The sequence below is a fragment of the Marmota flaviventris genome, chromosome 13 (assembly GCF_047511675.1).
Source record: "Marmota flaviventris isolate mMarFla1 chromosome 13, mMarFla1.hap1, whole genome shotgun sequence".
Lineage (NCBI taxonomy): Eukaryota > Metazoa > Chordata > Mammalia > Rodentia > Sciuridae > Marmota > Marmota flaviventris.
In genome coordinates this window covers 100,067,236-100,081,031 of record NC_092510.1, presented here as the reverse complement: position 1 = coordinate 100,081,031, position 13,796 = coordinate 100,067,236, and the positions used below count along the sequence as shown (strand labels likewise).

Here is a 13,796-nt window from a genome sequence, read left to right as displayed (position 1 = left end):
GCACTAAATCCTCTCAGCAGCCCTCTCTGGGTAGAGGCTGGGGCCTGCAGGCCTAGTGTGATGGAGCTCTTCCCACTCTTTCTGGGATTTTGCTTACAGTCATCGTGGCCCTCAGCTCCAGTACAGCAGGGCGCTTGCCAGCTGGGGAGAGCTGTTGCTCCCACACCCAACAGTTCCAGATTGCTTTGCTAGTCTCCAGTTTTACCCGAGGACCTTTGGCAATAAATAGCTCATCCATGGGCAGCTGGCCTTGACCTATGCAGTGAGGCCTGCTTTGGAAAGATGAGCTGGCTGTGGCCAAGAGTTTGAACCAGGACCCAGAGATATTTGGTGGGCATTTGAACTGAAGAATCCTACAGGATGGAGCCAGGCAGCCTGGACATGCTTCCACAGTAAGACAGAGGAGCACCCAGAAGAAGTGCCTCTGTGCATTTCTGTAGTAATGGTTGATGAGACACTTCCATGTACCAGGCATGGTCACGTGGATCACAGATCTACTGCAAGACTTAACTTTCTAAATGGGAAATGTTATCCACTGGGGAATTCTATATGAAGTGTGAGAGAAGGTGATAAGTGCTGAGGGCGGGGGCAGGGAAGGAAGGAGACTGTAGGGGTCCCAGGCAGTGGGGCTCAGATGATAAGTTAAACAGGCCCCGTGGACGTGGCTCATTTTGAAGGTGAAGTTTGTGTAAGTCTTGGAGGAGCTAAGGGAGCTGGCCAAGCACACCTAGAGCAGAAGCAATCTTAGCAGGGGGTCCTGGTAGGTGTTTCAAAGAATAGTGTGAATGCTGGGGTGAGTTGAGTGAGATCCCATGAGCCCTAAGGAGCACTACAAGGGCTTTGGCTTTCATTATGAGAGAAATGTACAGCTATTACAGAGTTGTGAACAGAGCAGTGAAATAATCAGAAATTTTATTTTTTGCCATGCTGGGGATAGAACCCAGAGCCTGTGAATGCTAGGCAAGTGCTCTCCCACTCAGCTAAAATATTAAAAGAAGTACTTCCTGTGTTGAGAACACAGCAGAGCTAGGGTAGCAGCCCATGGGAGCTGGGAAGTGGTCAGATCCAGACGTATCTTATCAGTTAGAGCCAACAGGATTTCCTGATGAATGGATGTGAAGTGGGAAAAAGAAGGATCAAGGATGCCTCTAGGGCTTCTGGCCCTAGCAGCCACTGTGCAGGTGAGGTTGTTGTCAACTCAGATGGGACAGCTGTCAGGAAGCCAATTGTGGAGGGAGACCAGGTCCTGCTCAGTGTGACAGCAGCCTCTTAGATCTCCAAGTGCCAGGCAGAGTGTACAGTTAAATGTATGTCCAGGCCAGAAGTATGAACTAGGGAGTCTGGCACAGATCATATGTAAAGCCACAGAGTGGATGAGCTCCTGCTGAGACTAAGCCTGTATTGTAGGTAGAGTCTGCAGAGAACCTGGGGCAGAGAGAGCCAGGGAGGGCTGGGTGCTGGTTTTGGGCAGTATCCTTCCCTCTCACCCTCCTGATACCAGCTGCATAGCTTTCCTTGGGTCCTAGGAGACACCTTACATTCTGTGCACCTTCTACCTTCCTTTTTACCTTAATAAGTGTCATGGGACAGCTGAGGCTAGATTGGTAGTGTCTTCCCCCTTTGTCCATTTGCAAGAAGGAGACAGGTAGGAGTTAACTGGCTCACCACAGGTTGCACCAGGGTTATGCCAAGGGGCCTAGCCAGGACTGGCTCCGAGGTGGGTGCCTCACTGGGGTCCTTGTGTCCTTCCTGAGCTGCAGCTAGCTGTCATGCTGCGTGTGATGTCTGAGGTGACTTGTGTGGTTTAGACAGTCCCAGGAAAGGGAGCAGACTGGGCAGGAGTCGTGGGGTGGGGGAAGGAGCCAACACATGGGGTGCGTGGTTCATTGATCACTTTCTTGTTTCATTTTCAGGCAACAAAACCTGCTATGCATCAGTACTATAGGTGCATATCTCTCCAGACCTGGTTCCTCATCTGAACCTGGTGTGACTGTTTTCTTAGGTCTTTCAGGGACAGTATATAGCTAGTATCATTCTAGATGTGTAGAGAGAAGCTACTAAGATTCATTACTTCAATAGTTGCTTTAGGGCTCTAGGGAACTCTGGTTAAGAAAGAAGCTGAAATAGCTGGGTAGGTACATAATTACAGACTGATAATCACTAGGAAAGATCAGAGTGGAGCTCTGAAGGCTAAGTCAGAGTTAATTAGGTGAAGTGTCAGTGGGCTCTTGGGGAGGGAGGAGATCATGGGCATAGGCCCTGAGGCAGAGGCACTTAGGACCTGAGATGTGGACTGTAGCCCTGTCAGAGCCTTGAGTTCAGGGTACCAACAAGCCAGGGAGCCACAAAGCATTTTCAATGGTGTGTGTTTGTGTCTGTGTCTGTCTGTCTGTCTGTCTGTCTGTCTGCGTGCCTGCCTGTTTCTCTAAGAGATTGATAAAGAAGGAAGAGATCAGATTTGTGCTTTGAAAAAATGATGGCTTGGAGGGAGAGAGCCCTGGAGAGGCAGGAGTGCAGCTCTGAGGGTGAGTTAGGTGTCCTGGAGGCTGGTGGCAGTAGCACAGAGTCCCTGGGTACTTGGAAGGTAAGATGTAAATAGGCTAGAAGTGAATGAGCTCTGGGTTTTGAAAGAGTGCAGGGGGCCTGGGTGGCCTCAGGTTTCTGGTTTGTGTTGGAAGGTGCTTGCCATCCACTGAGACGTGGAACATGAGAGGAAATCCATGTTGTTTATTTGGTTCATGTATAAACAGTGGATAGTGGCTCTTTTAGGGCCTTTTCAATTGGCATTAGCCATGGAAGTCTAAACTGTTGGCTATAGATGTTCACATACTTGAGAAGTTAACTTCATTTCTCCCCAAAGTTCTTCACTTGTGGGATTCGGGGGCTTTTTACAGGAGTAGCTTCAATGGACAGTGCTACATGTCCACTTGGAGAGCTCTCCCTCTTACCTGGCACCTGTGCCTGGGGAGGGAGCTGCTCAAACAAACCCAGAAGAAGGTTGAGAGACCCCGCTGAACTTGTTTTTCTTTCTCTTCATGGGCAGTTGGGCTCCTAATGAAAATTTGTTTCTCATTAGGGTCCCAGAAAGCCTCCATCCATGAGTGGCTCACATGATTCTCAGAACTGCTCTGCCAGGTGTCCTCCTGCAGGTAACTAGAGGTTGCTCCAAGGGCCCCAACCCTGTGATGACACAGTGTCAGGAGTGACAAGTTAATTTCCTGTTTATATTAAAATGACCTTTGTGAGATGTGGGGTGGCACCTCCTGGGTACATGGCTTGCAGGAGAGAGGTGGGAGTTTCTTGATGAGTTCAGTGTCGCCAGCATCGTGTTTCAAAGGGTCCCAGGAGGCTGGCTGTGCCAGTGACTGATTTGCTTCCATGTTTCCTTTGCTTCTTCCAGCTAAGAACAAGCTGAGGGGGCTTGCTCTTTTCAGAAAGTGCAGTCTGAAGGAAGTGTGTTCAACGGAGAGCAGGCTTGTGTGGAGGGGTGAGGGCTTCTGGTGGATGGCTCTGTGGCCACTCTGCAGCGCTACTGAGGGTTCTTGAGCAAAACCGCCACTCAGGCTCACCTTCCCAAACGTCCCAGCATTGTGGAGAAGCCAGAGCTGGCTTCACATGATGTTCGTTTAATGCAATGGATATGTTTAATGCAATGGATATGATTGGTAATTTTATTATACTTGCACAGTAATGTTAAACTTCGGCAGTTGGAATGTTTGTCTTATTTTTTATTTTCCTTTTATAGGAACTCAAAGGGAGGGGAATCCCACAACTCTCTTGAACTCTCTTTATAGTTCAACTAAGTAATTGTAGAAAGACTTTGTGATGGTATTTAACTGCTGTGTCTATAAAGTACCTGGGTTTGAAAAAGCACATCATAGAATCCAATCTTCCAGTCCTTTTTGGGGGTGGGGGGAGGGTACTGGGGATTGAACTCAGGGGCACTCCACCACTGAGCCACATCCCCAGCTCTATTTTGTATTTTATTTAGAGACAGGGTCTCACTGAGGTGCTTAGCTTCTTGCTGTTGCTGAGGCTGGCTTTGAACTTGCGATCCTCCTGTCTCAGCTTCACGAGCCTCTGGGATTTCAGGTGTGCGCCACTGTGCCCAGCTCCTCCAATCCATTTGACGGATGTCAGTGAGGACTTTCTAAGCCTTTGGCCCTGAGCTGGGCACTGGAGACGGCACCAAGCAAAACTGATTTTTGGGGGGAGGAAGGAGGCATGACACTGGCCTGCCACACAGGCACAGTTTAGCAGAAAGCTCCAACCCAGTTACCTAGTTGGGAGGTCAGGGAAGGTCTGCGGGAGAAAGTAATGGTTTGAACAGAGGAACCTAGTGTATCCAGATGGTCTGGATGTGATTTGACACTGACTTCAAGGTGGGCTTTGGCGGCCCTTCAGGTTGTCCAGTTGTATGGTGGAGCTGCAATACACACAGGCAGGGATGCACTGAGTAAGGTAGCATCATGCCCCACCAGCATCACCCTCAAGAACCACTGTGGTCTTCTCAGCCTTGGGATGGAATGCTGTTTCTCCCTTTCCCTAACTCTTCTCTCTTCCCCCTCCCTTACTCCTCCCCCCCTCTCTCCTTGTAGCCCTTTATTTTTTTATTTTCAAATAGGGACTCACTGAGTACTGATGCTGGCCTCCAATTTGCCATCCTCCTGCCTTAGCCTCAAGTAGCTGGGATTACAGGGGTGTGTCCCCATACTGGCCACAATGCTATTTCTTTCTTTTTTTTTTAGAGAAAGAATTTTTTTTTTTAATATTTATTTTTTAGTTTTCGGCAGACACAACATCTTTGTATGTGGTGCTGAGAATCGAACCCAGGCCGCACGCATGCCAGGTGAGTGCGCTACCGCTTGAGCCACATCCCCAGCCCACAGTGCTATTTCTTTGGAGCAGGAATCATAAACTACTGGCCAGATCAGTCAGCTGCCTGGCTTTGTAGTGGGAATTTCATTAGTACAGAGCCACACCCATTCGTACACTTATCTTACCTTCCTAAGTGGCAGCTGAGCTGTTACAGGAGACTGTGGCCCACAGAACCAACAATATTTAGTATCTTGCCCTTTAAAAGGAAAGTTTGCAGCCCTCTGCTGTAGAGCAAATAAAGGAATTAATTTTATATTTAGGGACTATGGTGTGAAGGAAATTGCTATCTTCCTCCAAAGTCAGAGCAGGGAGTGAGATACTGGCACCTTAAAAGATGAGCAGGGCTGAGGAAATCGTTGCTTCTCTCCTGGGATCAGGTGTTCATCAGTGGAAATGAAAGTGGTCTCCCAAAGTACTTAACCCACCTCTACCCTCTATCTGTCTCTTGTTCTGTCTGTGCACCACTGGCCCTGGGGTTCAGGAGACCACCCGATGCTATGTTCCTTCAGTCCAGGGGGTGAGGGTGGGTCAGGCTTACTGTGCAGGTAGTGATGTTCCTGGACTGAGAGCCACCGAGATCCCAGTGATGGTAGTAGGCACACCAGGAAGAGAGTGGGGAAGACCCTGTGATGACTGTCCTGAGCTCCCACAGCGTGTCCTGTGGTTACTAACAGTGCAGTCTCAAGGACACGGGCCATGTAGTCTGTAAACCAATTCCGTTCATCTAAATTTTGGGGTGGAATTAGTTTATTTGCATTTAATTATAAGTTTGATTCAATTGGACAGTTGTAAGGTGGCCATGCCCGTGTGGTCTCTGATTCCTGCCTCCTGGTGTCCATACCTCTGTGGGATTCCTCTCCCTTTGAGTATGGACAGGACCTATGACTCCAATGTGGGGAAGGCAGGGGATGTCACTCCCAGGGTGAGGTTATTGAGCTTATCTTGCCAGCAGACTCACTCTGGAGACATTCTTGAGCTGAGGGCATCTTCCATCCTTCAACCAGCAAGGGCTGGGGCCCTTAATCCTCTCTGGGTAGGGGGCAGACAAATGGCTTCCCTCCACCCTGTAGGTTTCCTGATGGCACTACGATTAAATTGACATAAAACAGATCAGCAAGAAGTAAACCATGTTTAGTTAGGCAGGCACAGGCGTCCCACCAGGCAGAACCGGGAGAAGTGCTGTTCAGGAAAGAGCAGGGCTAGGGCTCCTGTCGGGGTGAGGGAGGAATCCTGCTTACTTTATAGAGTCTCTCAGGCCATGGAAGTCTGAGCAGCTTCCTAGCGTACCCCTTTACCAGTGTAGCTTTTCTTTATGGGTGCCAAGTTCTTCCATAAAGACAGAGCTTTACTGTGGTCTGTGAGTCAGAATAAACCTGCCAAAGAAGTCTGTTTCAGGTGGCACATTTTGGTCTCCTGTAATCACTTTTAGACCCTTCCCTGGTGGCACCTACAGGCAAGCGCTGTGCCCATAGCACCTGACTGCAGCCTCAGGGAGATCTGACTGTGCTGTGCTGGGATCCTGACCCCCAGAGCCTGCGAGGCAGGTGGCCACTGCCAGCTGCTCAATCTGTGGTATTTCGTTATGCAGCAATAACAAAGCCTTTAAGAAGGTCACTGCCAGGTGTCACTGCTACATATTTAACATTATAAAAATCCTGGGCTGGGTTTGTGGCTCAGTGGTAGAGCACTTGCCTAGCATGTGTGAGGTACTGGGTTCGATCCTCAGTACTGCATATAAATAATAAAAATAAAGATCCATTGACAACTAAAAAGTAAAAACAAACAAAAAACCCTGGTCAACCCTGGGAACCTGCACTAGGTATTTCCCCCTTGAAACTTGTCCTTGGGGCTGGGGTTGAAGCTCAGTGGTGGAACACTTGGCCTGGCATGTCTGAGGGGAGGCCCTGGGTTCCATCCCCAGCATTTTTTACTCCCCGCTCCCCAAAAAAGTTGTCCTTAGATTATTGAGTCACTTAGCCATTACAGTGAAATGCACCTGAAGTCCAGCTCCTTGGGAGACCGGGTGGGAAGATTACTGGGACCTGGACAACTTAGGCAGATCACGCACATCTCAAAAGAAAAAGAAAAATTATTATGTTACTTGACAAATGGAATATGGAGATGGTAGCTTAGATAAAATTATGGCATCAGTTATTAAATTTAATGAAGTTGATCAGTGGAATGATAGGAAAAAATATCCCTATTCTTGGTAATTGTTTGTGAAGTATGTAAAGGAACAAGGCACTTGTGCAAAAAAGCTTAATTTCATGACTGCGAATTCTCTCTCTCACTACTCTCAGCAGCCTTAGTGTGTCCTGCCTCCATTTGCTAATGAGGAGGGGAGATTTGATGTCCATGCTTTCAGAGCTCGCAAGTGATGAAGTCAGACTTTGCAGCAAGCAGAGCCCCAGCCAGTGACTGCAGAATTTCAGCCCCAGGTGCTCTTCCCTCAGCTGAGCACCAGGGAAGGTTTAACCCAAGCCCTAATGTGACACCACCTGGATGGAACATCTGAATCTCTGTTTTGAAGAGCTTCTAAATCTCTGGTTCCCTTTTTCTTCTTACTGGGCCAAGCCACATGTGACACTGACACAGTATTTCTGGCAAGCCACTCATAAGGAGATGCCCTGAACACAGTGGAGGAGGGGACCCTGCACACCACTGCTCCAGTCTGTCACTGAGGGACATGCAGCGGGTAGGCTAGCCTGACTGTCCTCCCAAGAGTCAGCCCCAGCTCCAAGACAGTGGCTCCTGGGGACCTTAGGACCCCTTCACTCATTGCTCATGAACTACTCTTGCCAGTGAATCCCCGTCAGGGCCTGCTTTCTTCACTTGAACTTCAGGGGCCCCTCTTGCAGAGTGTGAGGCCATGTTCATGATGACATTCCATGGAGGGATTTCTGATGTCTTGAGTGTCCTGTAGCCTGTTGGTCTAGTGACTGTCCTTCCAGACCTACCCTGTTTCATTCATAAAAAGCAGGGGAAACAGTAACACCAAACCCTAGTGTCCCTGTGGCCCGTGGCTGATGTTTGCATGGTGGTGCCTGGGCTGGGCAGTGGGCTACTGCGCCCCCATCGCTGCTGCCAGAAACAGGCGGGTGGAAGCAGACTTCTGTTATGGCATCAGTTTCTTCAGGGGTTATTTCTGTGTTAATTGTAGTTCCTGAAAACAGCACTCTGGGCTATATTAATAATTTAGCTTCCCCAAGAAATATCTTTAATATGAATTTATTGGAGTATTGATTTTTCCTGAGGTATAGATGTTGAGGGTTTTTTAAAATATATTTTTTAGATGTAGACGGACACAACATCTTTATCCTGTTTACTTTTATGTGGTGCTGAGATTGAACCCAGAGCCTCACACATACTAAGCAAGTGCTCTACCGCTGAGCCACAACCCCAGCCCTGTATTGAAAGTTTTTTTTTTTTTTAAGAACATTGTAGATTTTGTAAAATGAAAGTTGAAGACTCGGTTCACAGTTACTTTACATCTGCCTCGAGAAGCAGTACTGGGAAAAGCTACATCTTCTCTTGGGTTCATATACTTTCTTCTAAGGGATAAAACTTGCCCCTGGTAAACTCAGAGCCAACCAGCTGCAGCTCAGTCACAGTCGGGCTTGTGTCCTGCACTCTGACCTCGCTTGCTTTGACTGTCTATTGATTATGTGTTTCTCGTTGCCTAAATGAAGACTTGCCATTGGGTGAATTGTTTTGTAACTTTTCACATTAGCTTTGTGGTTCTCTTTGACCTTACTTCTGAGCAGAAGCCGCTGTGAGTGTGTTGCACCGATTATTAGGCTAGTTGTTTTAACTCATGGAGATGGACTGCGGCTTGTGTGAAAACTCTGGCTTTTGCTTTTACTCAAGGGCTCAAACCCCTGTGTGGTTCTAACAGGGGCTTGACATGGAGTGAGCAAGATGGGCTGGAGCGGACCTAGACTCTTGTTCCGGTCGGGCTCTGTAGCAGCTGGACCGCTGTTTGCCTTCTGTGGCCACGCCTCCTGTACCCTCCCCAGCCTGCCTGGGTGGGAGAGAGGAGGGAGAGCTCTTGGCAGATGCCTTTTGCAGGACCCTTCAGTGTAAGGGAGGGGGGTCATTTTAGTCCCATTTTTAGCATTATGGTAGTTTGCGTCTTTCCTCTTAGGGTAGAGCATTTTAGCTTTTGTTTTTGCTTTTGCATTTCCTGTGTACAACTCCTGAAGCAAAATGGATTGCTAAAAATGCCACTTGGTGTTTGTTATTTTGTGCCTAGAATAACATTCAAGACCTTTGAAACTGTGAGCACTAAAATAGTTTTAGGAGAAAGAAATGTCATCTCTGATACTCTTTTCTATAATTTTTTTAGAATGTTTCTAGTTGACTTTGTTTTTAGGTAATTGGGCCTACATAGGGCTGGGAGTGTTAACTCAGTAGTAGAGTACTTGCTTCACATGCACAAGGCCCTGGGTTCCATCCCCAAGACGACCCTCTTTCCATATGCACACCTGTTTCTTTCATCAATAGCGATGCAGTGACATTTTATGTGAGCATCTTGCATTTCCATTTGTATGCAGAATATTGGGGATTAAACCCAGAGCCTCATACACACTTGGCAAGCACTTTAGCACTGAGCCACATCCCCAGCCCATGAGTGCCTTATTTTTTTAAAAAAGTACAGTAATTTTTGGAAGAAGATCATGGCTGAAGATGAGAGCTGCTAGAAAGTACAGCTGGGCCACTTATACAGTGACCAACTAGCAAACAAGCCATGTGCCCTTCCACATGAATGGAGCTTGCATGTGGCCCACCACAGGGCAGACTTGGGTTATTCCCGGGGGTCCTGAGTACCTAGTGCATAGTAGACATTTGGCAGGTATTTGCTGGATAATGGAGCAGTGTGGCATGTAGGGAAGGGTGGAAAGGGTCAGCAAGGCTAGGCTTCAGACCCAGTGGGCTCCCTGTCTCCTAGAGGACTTGGTCACATCAATTGCTGAGCCCACCTAAGTTTCTGATCGATGGTGGTGCAAGAGTGTGCATCTCTAAGTCCTTTCACGGGGGCAGTGACTGCTGTAGGCTCAGGACCACAGTAAGAACCACTGGCATAACCTAATGCTCTCAATTTCCAGATGAGAAAGGAGTCTCAGGGAAATGGTGCTGTGCCTGCTTGACACCACTGAAAGCCAGGTCTCCTCCCATTTCAGGGATGAGAACTGTATTGCAGTGTCCCCAGACTGGCACAATGCTGTGGTGGTGACCCCATGCTCACTTCTTTCTTGAGATCTAGTCCTAGCCAACTGGCAACCTTGGAACAGAACAAAAGGACTTGGTTCCAGCTATCAGTTAGTTCTGCATGCCCTATATCAGCCACCCTGTATCACCCAGTGATATCCACCACCAATGGAAGGAAGGGGTTCCATTGGAAGCTGAGTGAAGCCCCGTGATTGTTCAGCAGTTACACTCCCAAAGTTCCTTCCCATGTTGGAGATCTCATCATGGTACCTGGGGAGTCAGCTGCCCTGCGGATTCCTGGCCACTTTGTGGGGGTACTCTGAAGGCCCTCATTTGCTCACTGCCCTTCTCTTTCCTCTGGAGTAGGGGGAGGTTCTTACAGCCCTTTCCTGTCCATGGCTTTCTTTTTTTATTATTATTTTCCTTCCATGGTACTGCCATGCCATCTACCCAGCACCTGCCCACCTAAAAGACGTGGTCACTGACTTAGGTGTCAGGAATATTCGGTGAGCTTATACTCAGCCAAGTAGTGTCTATGCTCAGGCTTTCCCAGTTGTTGTGTAGCTTTGGACCTGGTCTTTTTCTCTGAGCTTTAGAAAGATGAAAGATGGCCTGCCTGGCAGGGCTGGCAGTGGGTGCTGCCCACGTTGCAGGCTAGTGCTAGAGCGCAGTGTGAAAGGGATGGGCCCTGCTCACCTTCACTCTTCTTCTTTACCCTCCCCCCAGGGGGTGTCCCAGGACACGCTTTGGATTTAGCCTTGTGGCCTTGTACTTTAAGACAAAGTTGGGAGAATTCATTTTTGGCTAGGCATCTCATCACCAGAACGTTGGGAACAACGGGATCGCTTGGTTGGAGGAAAGATGGCTGGGTGGAAGGCTTCCGCCTTGGATACTGTATTTAGATTTCTGAATTAGCGCTTTTGGCAGCAGAGAAGGAAGCATATCCTGCACCCCAGAACCACATGATGTAGCATTCTCGGGAGGCTGTGAGGCTTCCTGACCCAGTAGGACTCATGCAGCCCCATTGCCGTGCTGGCGCTTATATGCCCTGGCCTCCCAGGACAGCTTCTACCAGCTCTCTGGTACGCCTGACTCACTGTGCTCTTGCCTCTCCATGCACTCAGGCATGCCCTCTTCAGGCCACATACCCCTGCCCACCTGTGGCCCATGGAGAGGCCTGAAGGCGTGCTTTTTCTTGACTGCCTTGCTACCCTGCTTCACTTTCAGGTCCCTGCATCTCCCTAGAAACCATTTCTCAAGAGCCTGCTGAGAAGCCCATCCCAAAGTTTAAGTGTTAGCTGGGGAGGCCCCTGCTTCCCCAGATTAGGCTGGGAGTCTGGCCCAGCTTCACAGTCATCACTCCTGATGTGTTTCATGCCTGCCCTCCCTGACCCTCTGAGTATTTGTGCCCATCTGCCTGCCTCCCCTACTTCCTTCCACTGTTCTCCTCCACCCAGGGGATCTTTCTTTCAGAGGAGGGTTGACCCACACCCACACCTCCCCAGGCTCCTGCTAGGTCCTGGCTGGCAGATGGGGCAACTGTGTATAGATGAGTTGTTTCCTGAACTAAATTCAGAGATCCAGATTCTTTGGTTCCTGAGGAAGAGGGACATTAGTGGTGGCCTTTTGCACACTGGGGAGCTGGCCTAGGGCCAGTTTATGACACAGAGGTCTGAGCTCATGTTTATGTCAGGTTGATTTCCTTGAGTAAAAGACTAGGATTTTAAAACCTGAGAGTGCTCTGTAAGACTGGAAAGAAGCAATTGTGAATTTTAGCTATTTATTTATTTATGTGTGTATGTATGGTCTGGGGCTGGAATCGAGAGGTGCTCTACCCTTGAGCTACATCCCTAGCCCTTTTTTATTTTTTTACTTTGAGACAGGGTCTCTGTAAGTTGCTGAGGCTGGCCTCAAATTTGTTGTCCTCCTGTTTCAGCCTCCCAAGTTGCTGGGATTACAGTTATGCACAGACTATACTATTTTAGCATTTTATTTTTTTAATTGGTTTTATTTTTTAAATACATGACAGCAGAATGCATTACAATTCTTATTACACACATAGAGCACAATTTTTCATATCTCTGTTTGTATATAAAGTATGTTCACACCAATTCATGTCTTCATACGTACTTTGGATAATGATGTCCATCACATTCCACCATCATTGCTAACCCCCTGCCCCTCTCTTCCCCTCCCACCCCTCTGCCCTATCTAGAGTTCATCTACTCCTTCCACGCTCCCCTCCCTACTATTTTAGCATTTTAGAATTAGCCTTTTTTCATGGTTGGTTTAGGTTCTCTGCTCTCAGAACTTCATGTTGAAGATAAAGTGACAAGCAGCCCTTTGAAGCAATCCAGACTTTCCTCAAGCTTCAGGACACAGAGTTCTGTAGTAATATTTTTGTTTTGATGAAAAATTTAAAAATACTAAGCTCAACCCCCGCCACAAAGAATACAAAAATATTATTATAAAGAAAGTAGACATATTTCAATCCCTGCTCTGTGGTAGTTCTTAAATTTGCAAAGACAATTAGAACCAAATGTGCTTTAAAAGGTAGCCTCAAAAAACGTGCATACTTTCTGGCTCCATAATGCGCTTCTTCAAAGTATCCATACCCATTCGCTGCTGCAGCCACAGCTCTTGTGCGCCTACAGGCATACTTGCTGGTCCTTTTGAGTTGCATGTCTTTGTAGCCAAGGATCCCTTAGTTCTAAGGACACGGTGACTGGAGACGCCAGTCACAGAATGAAAGCTGTCTTTTAGAAGATATGGCCATGGTGGTTACACCCAGGGCCGGTCTTCCTGGAAGAGAACAAAGCAGCAGATTTTCTTCATGGTCTCTTGATGGCTCTTGGAAATTTCCGTTGAACACTGTGGCATTGCCCTTCCTCCTGCTTCCCTCCCTAAGGAAGGAGCTGTTGTGACCCCGCACAGGTGGGGGTCCTCATGGACAGGCGTGTCCTGCTTTCTTCAGACCAGAGGACCTGTGCTCGGGGCTGCTTATTTTCCCAGTTGATTGTGTTTTCCTGTTTAGAAATCTCAAGGTTTTCCATCTCAAATGTAAAATGTGGTTATCATTTTAGAATATGCTGGAGGGACTTTAAAGTTACTTTGTTTTCTACTGAGGATACAGTTAATCCACAGGTCAGGTCAGCAGTGGAATCTGGCCCCAGACTGCAAGCTCTGGGCCTGTTCCTGAGCAGAACCAACCTGAGGCCACCTGGCTTGGTTGGGTTAACATCTCCTTCTCCCTTTTAGAAATTCTGCATTAAAAATCACTGTTTATGCTTTGTGTTTCCCAGATTAACACAAAGGTTGTGTCCAGATCTGCTTTCTTCTGACTGTGAGGCCCGTGGTGTGTGCACACCCTCTCACCCAACACCCTGTCTTTCTGACCCACTGTCCTCCCCTCTGGAGAATACTGTTGCCAAGCAGTTACTCCAGGGCAAAAGGCACATTTTTTCCCCAGCCCAGAGTAGGTGTTAAGCAAACACTACAGCTATGTAAAAGTAAGTCGTTCAGCAGGAGGAAGAGTAGCCCAAACCTTGTTCCTCCACTCTGGATGGAACATGTCATCACACAGGCCAAAACACAGCAGGTCTTTGGGAAGCACTTACCTACTCTGACTGGTGTTCTGAGTGGCACAGGCTCAGAACACCCCTGGGTTGGCTGAATTTCCTTGCTGGGGTGATTGGTCACTTGGACTTTGG

At 48.1% G+C, this 13,796-nt stretch overlaps 1 protein-coding gene across 6 annotated transcripts in view; it reads left to right on the top strand.

Moving 5' to 3' along the window:
- Positions 1 to 13,796, top strand: part of Rapgef1 (Rap guanine nucleotide exchange factor 1) — a 123,846-nt gene that overhangs the window by 33,008 nt on the left and 77,042 nt on the right. Inside the window, exon 1 of one of the 6 annotated variants that reach the window (XM_071601090.1) lies at positions 4,786 to 4,849. The exons of the other annotated variants lie outside the window; for them this stretch is intronic. The gene's annotated coding sequence lies outside the window, so the exon portion shown is untranslated. Of the gene's footprint in view, positions 1 to 4,785; positions 4,850 to 13,796 lie in introns of those variants that run through there. 6 annotated transcript variants of the gene reach the window in all.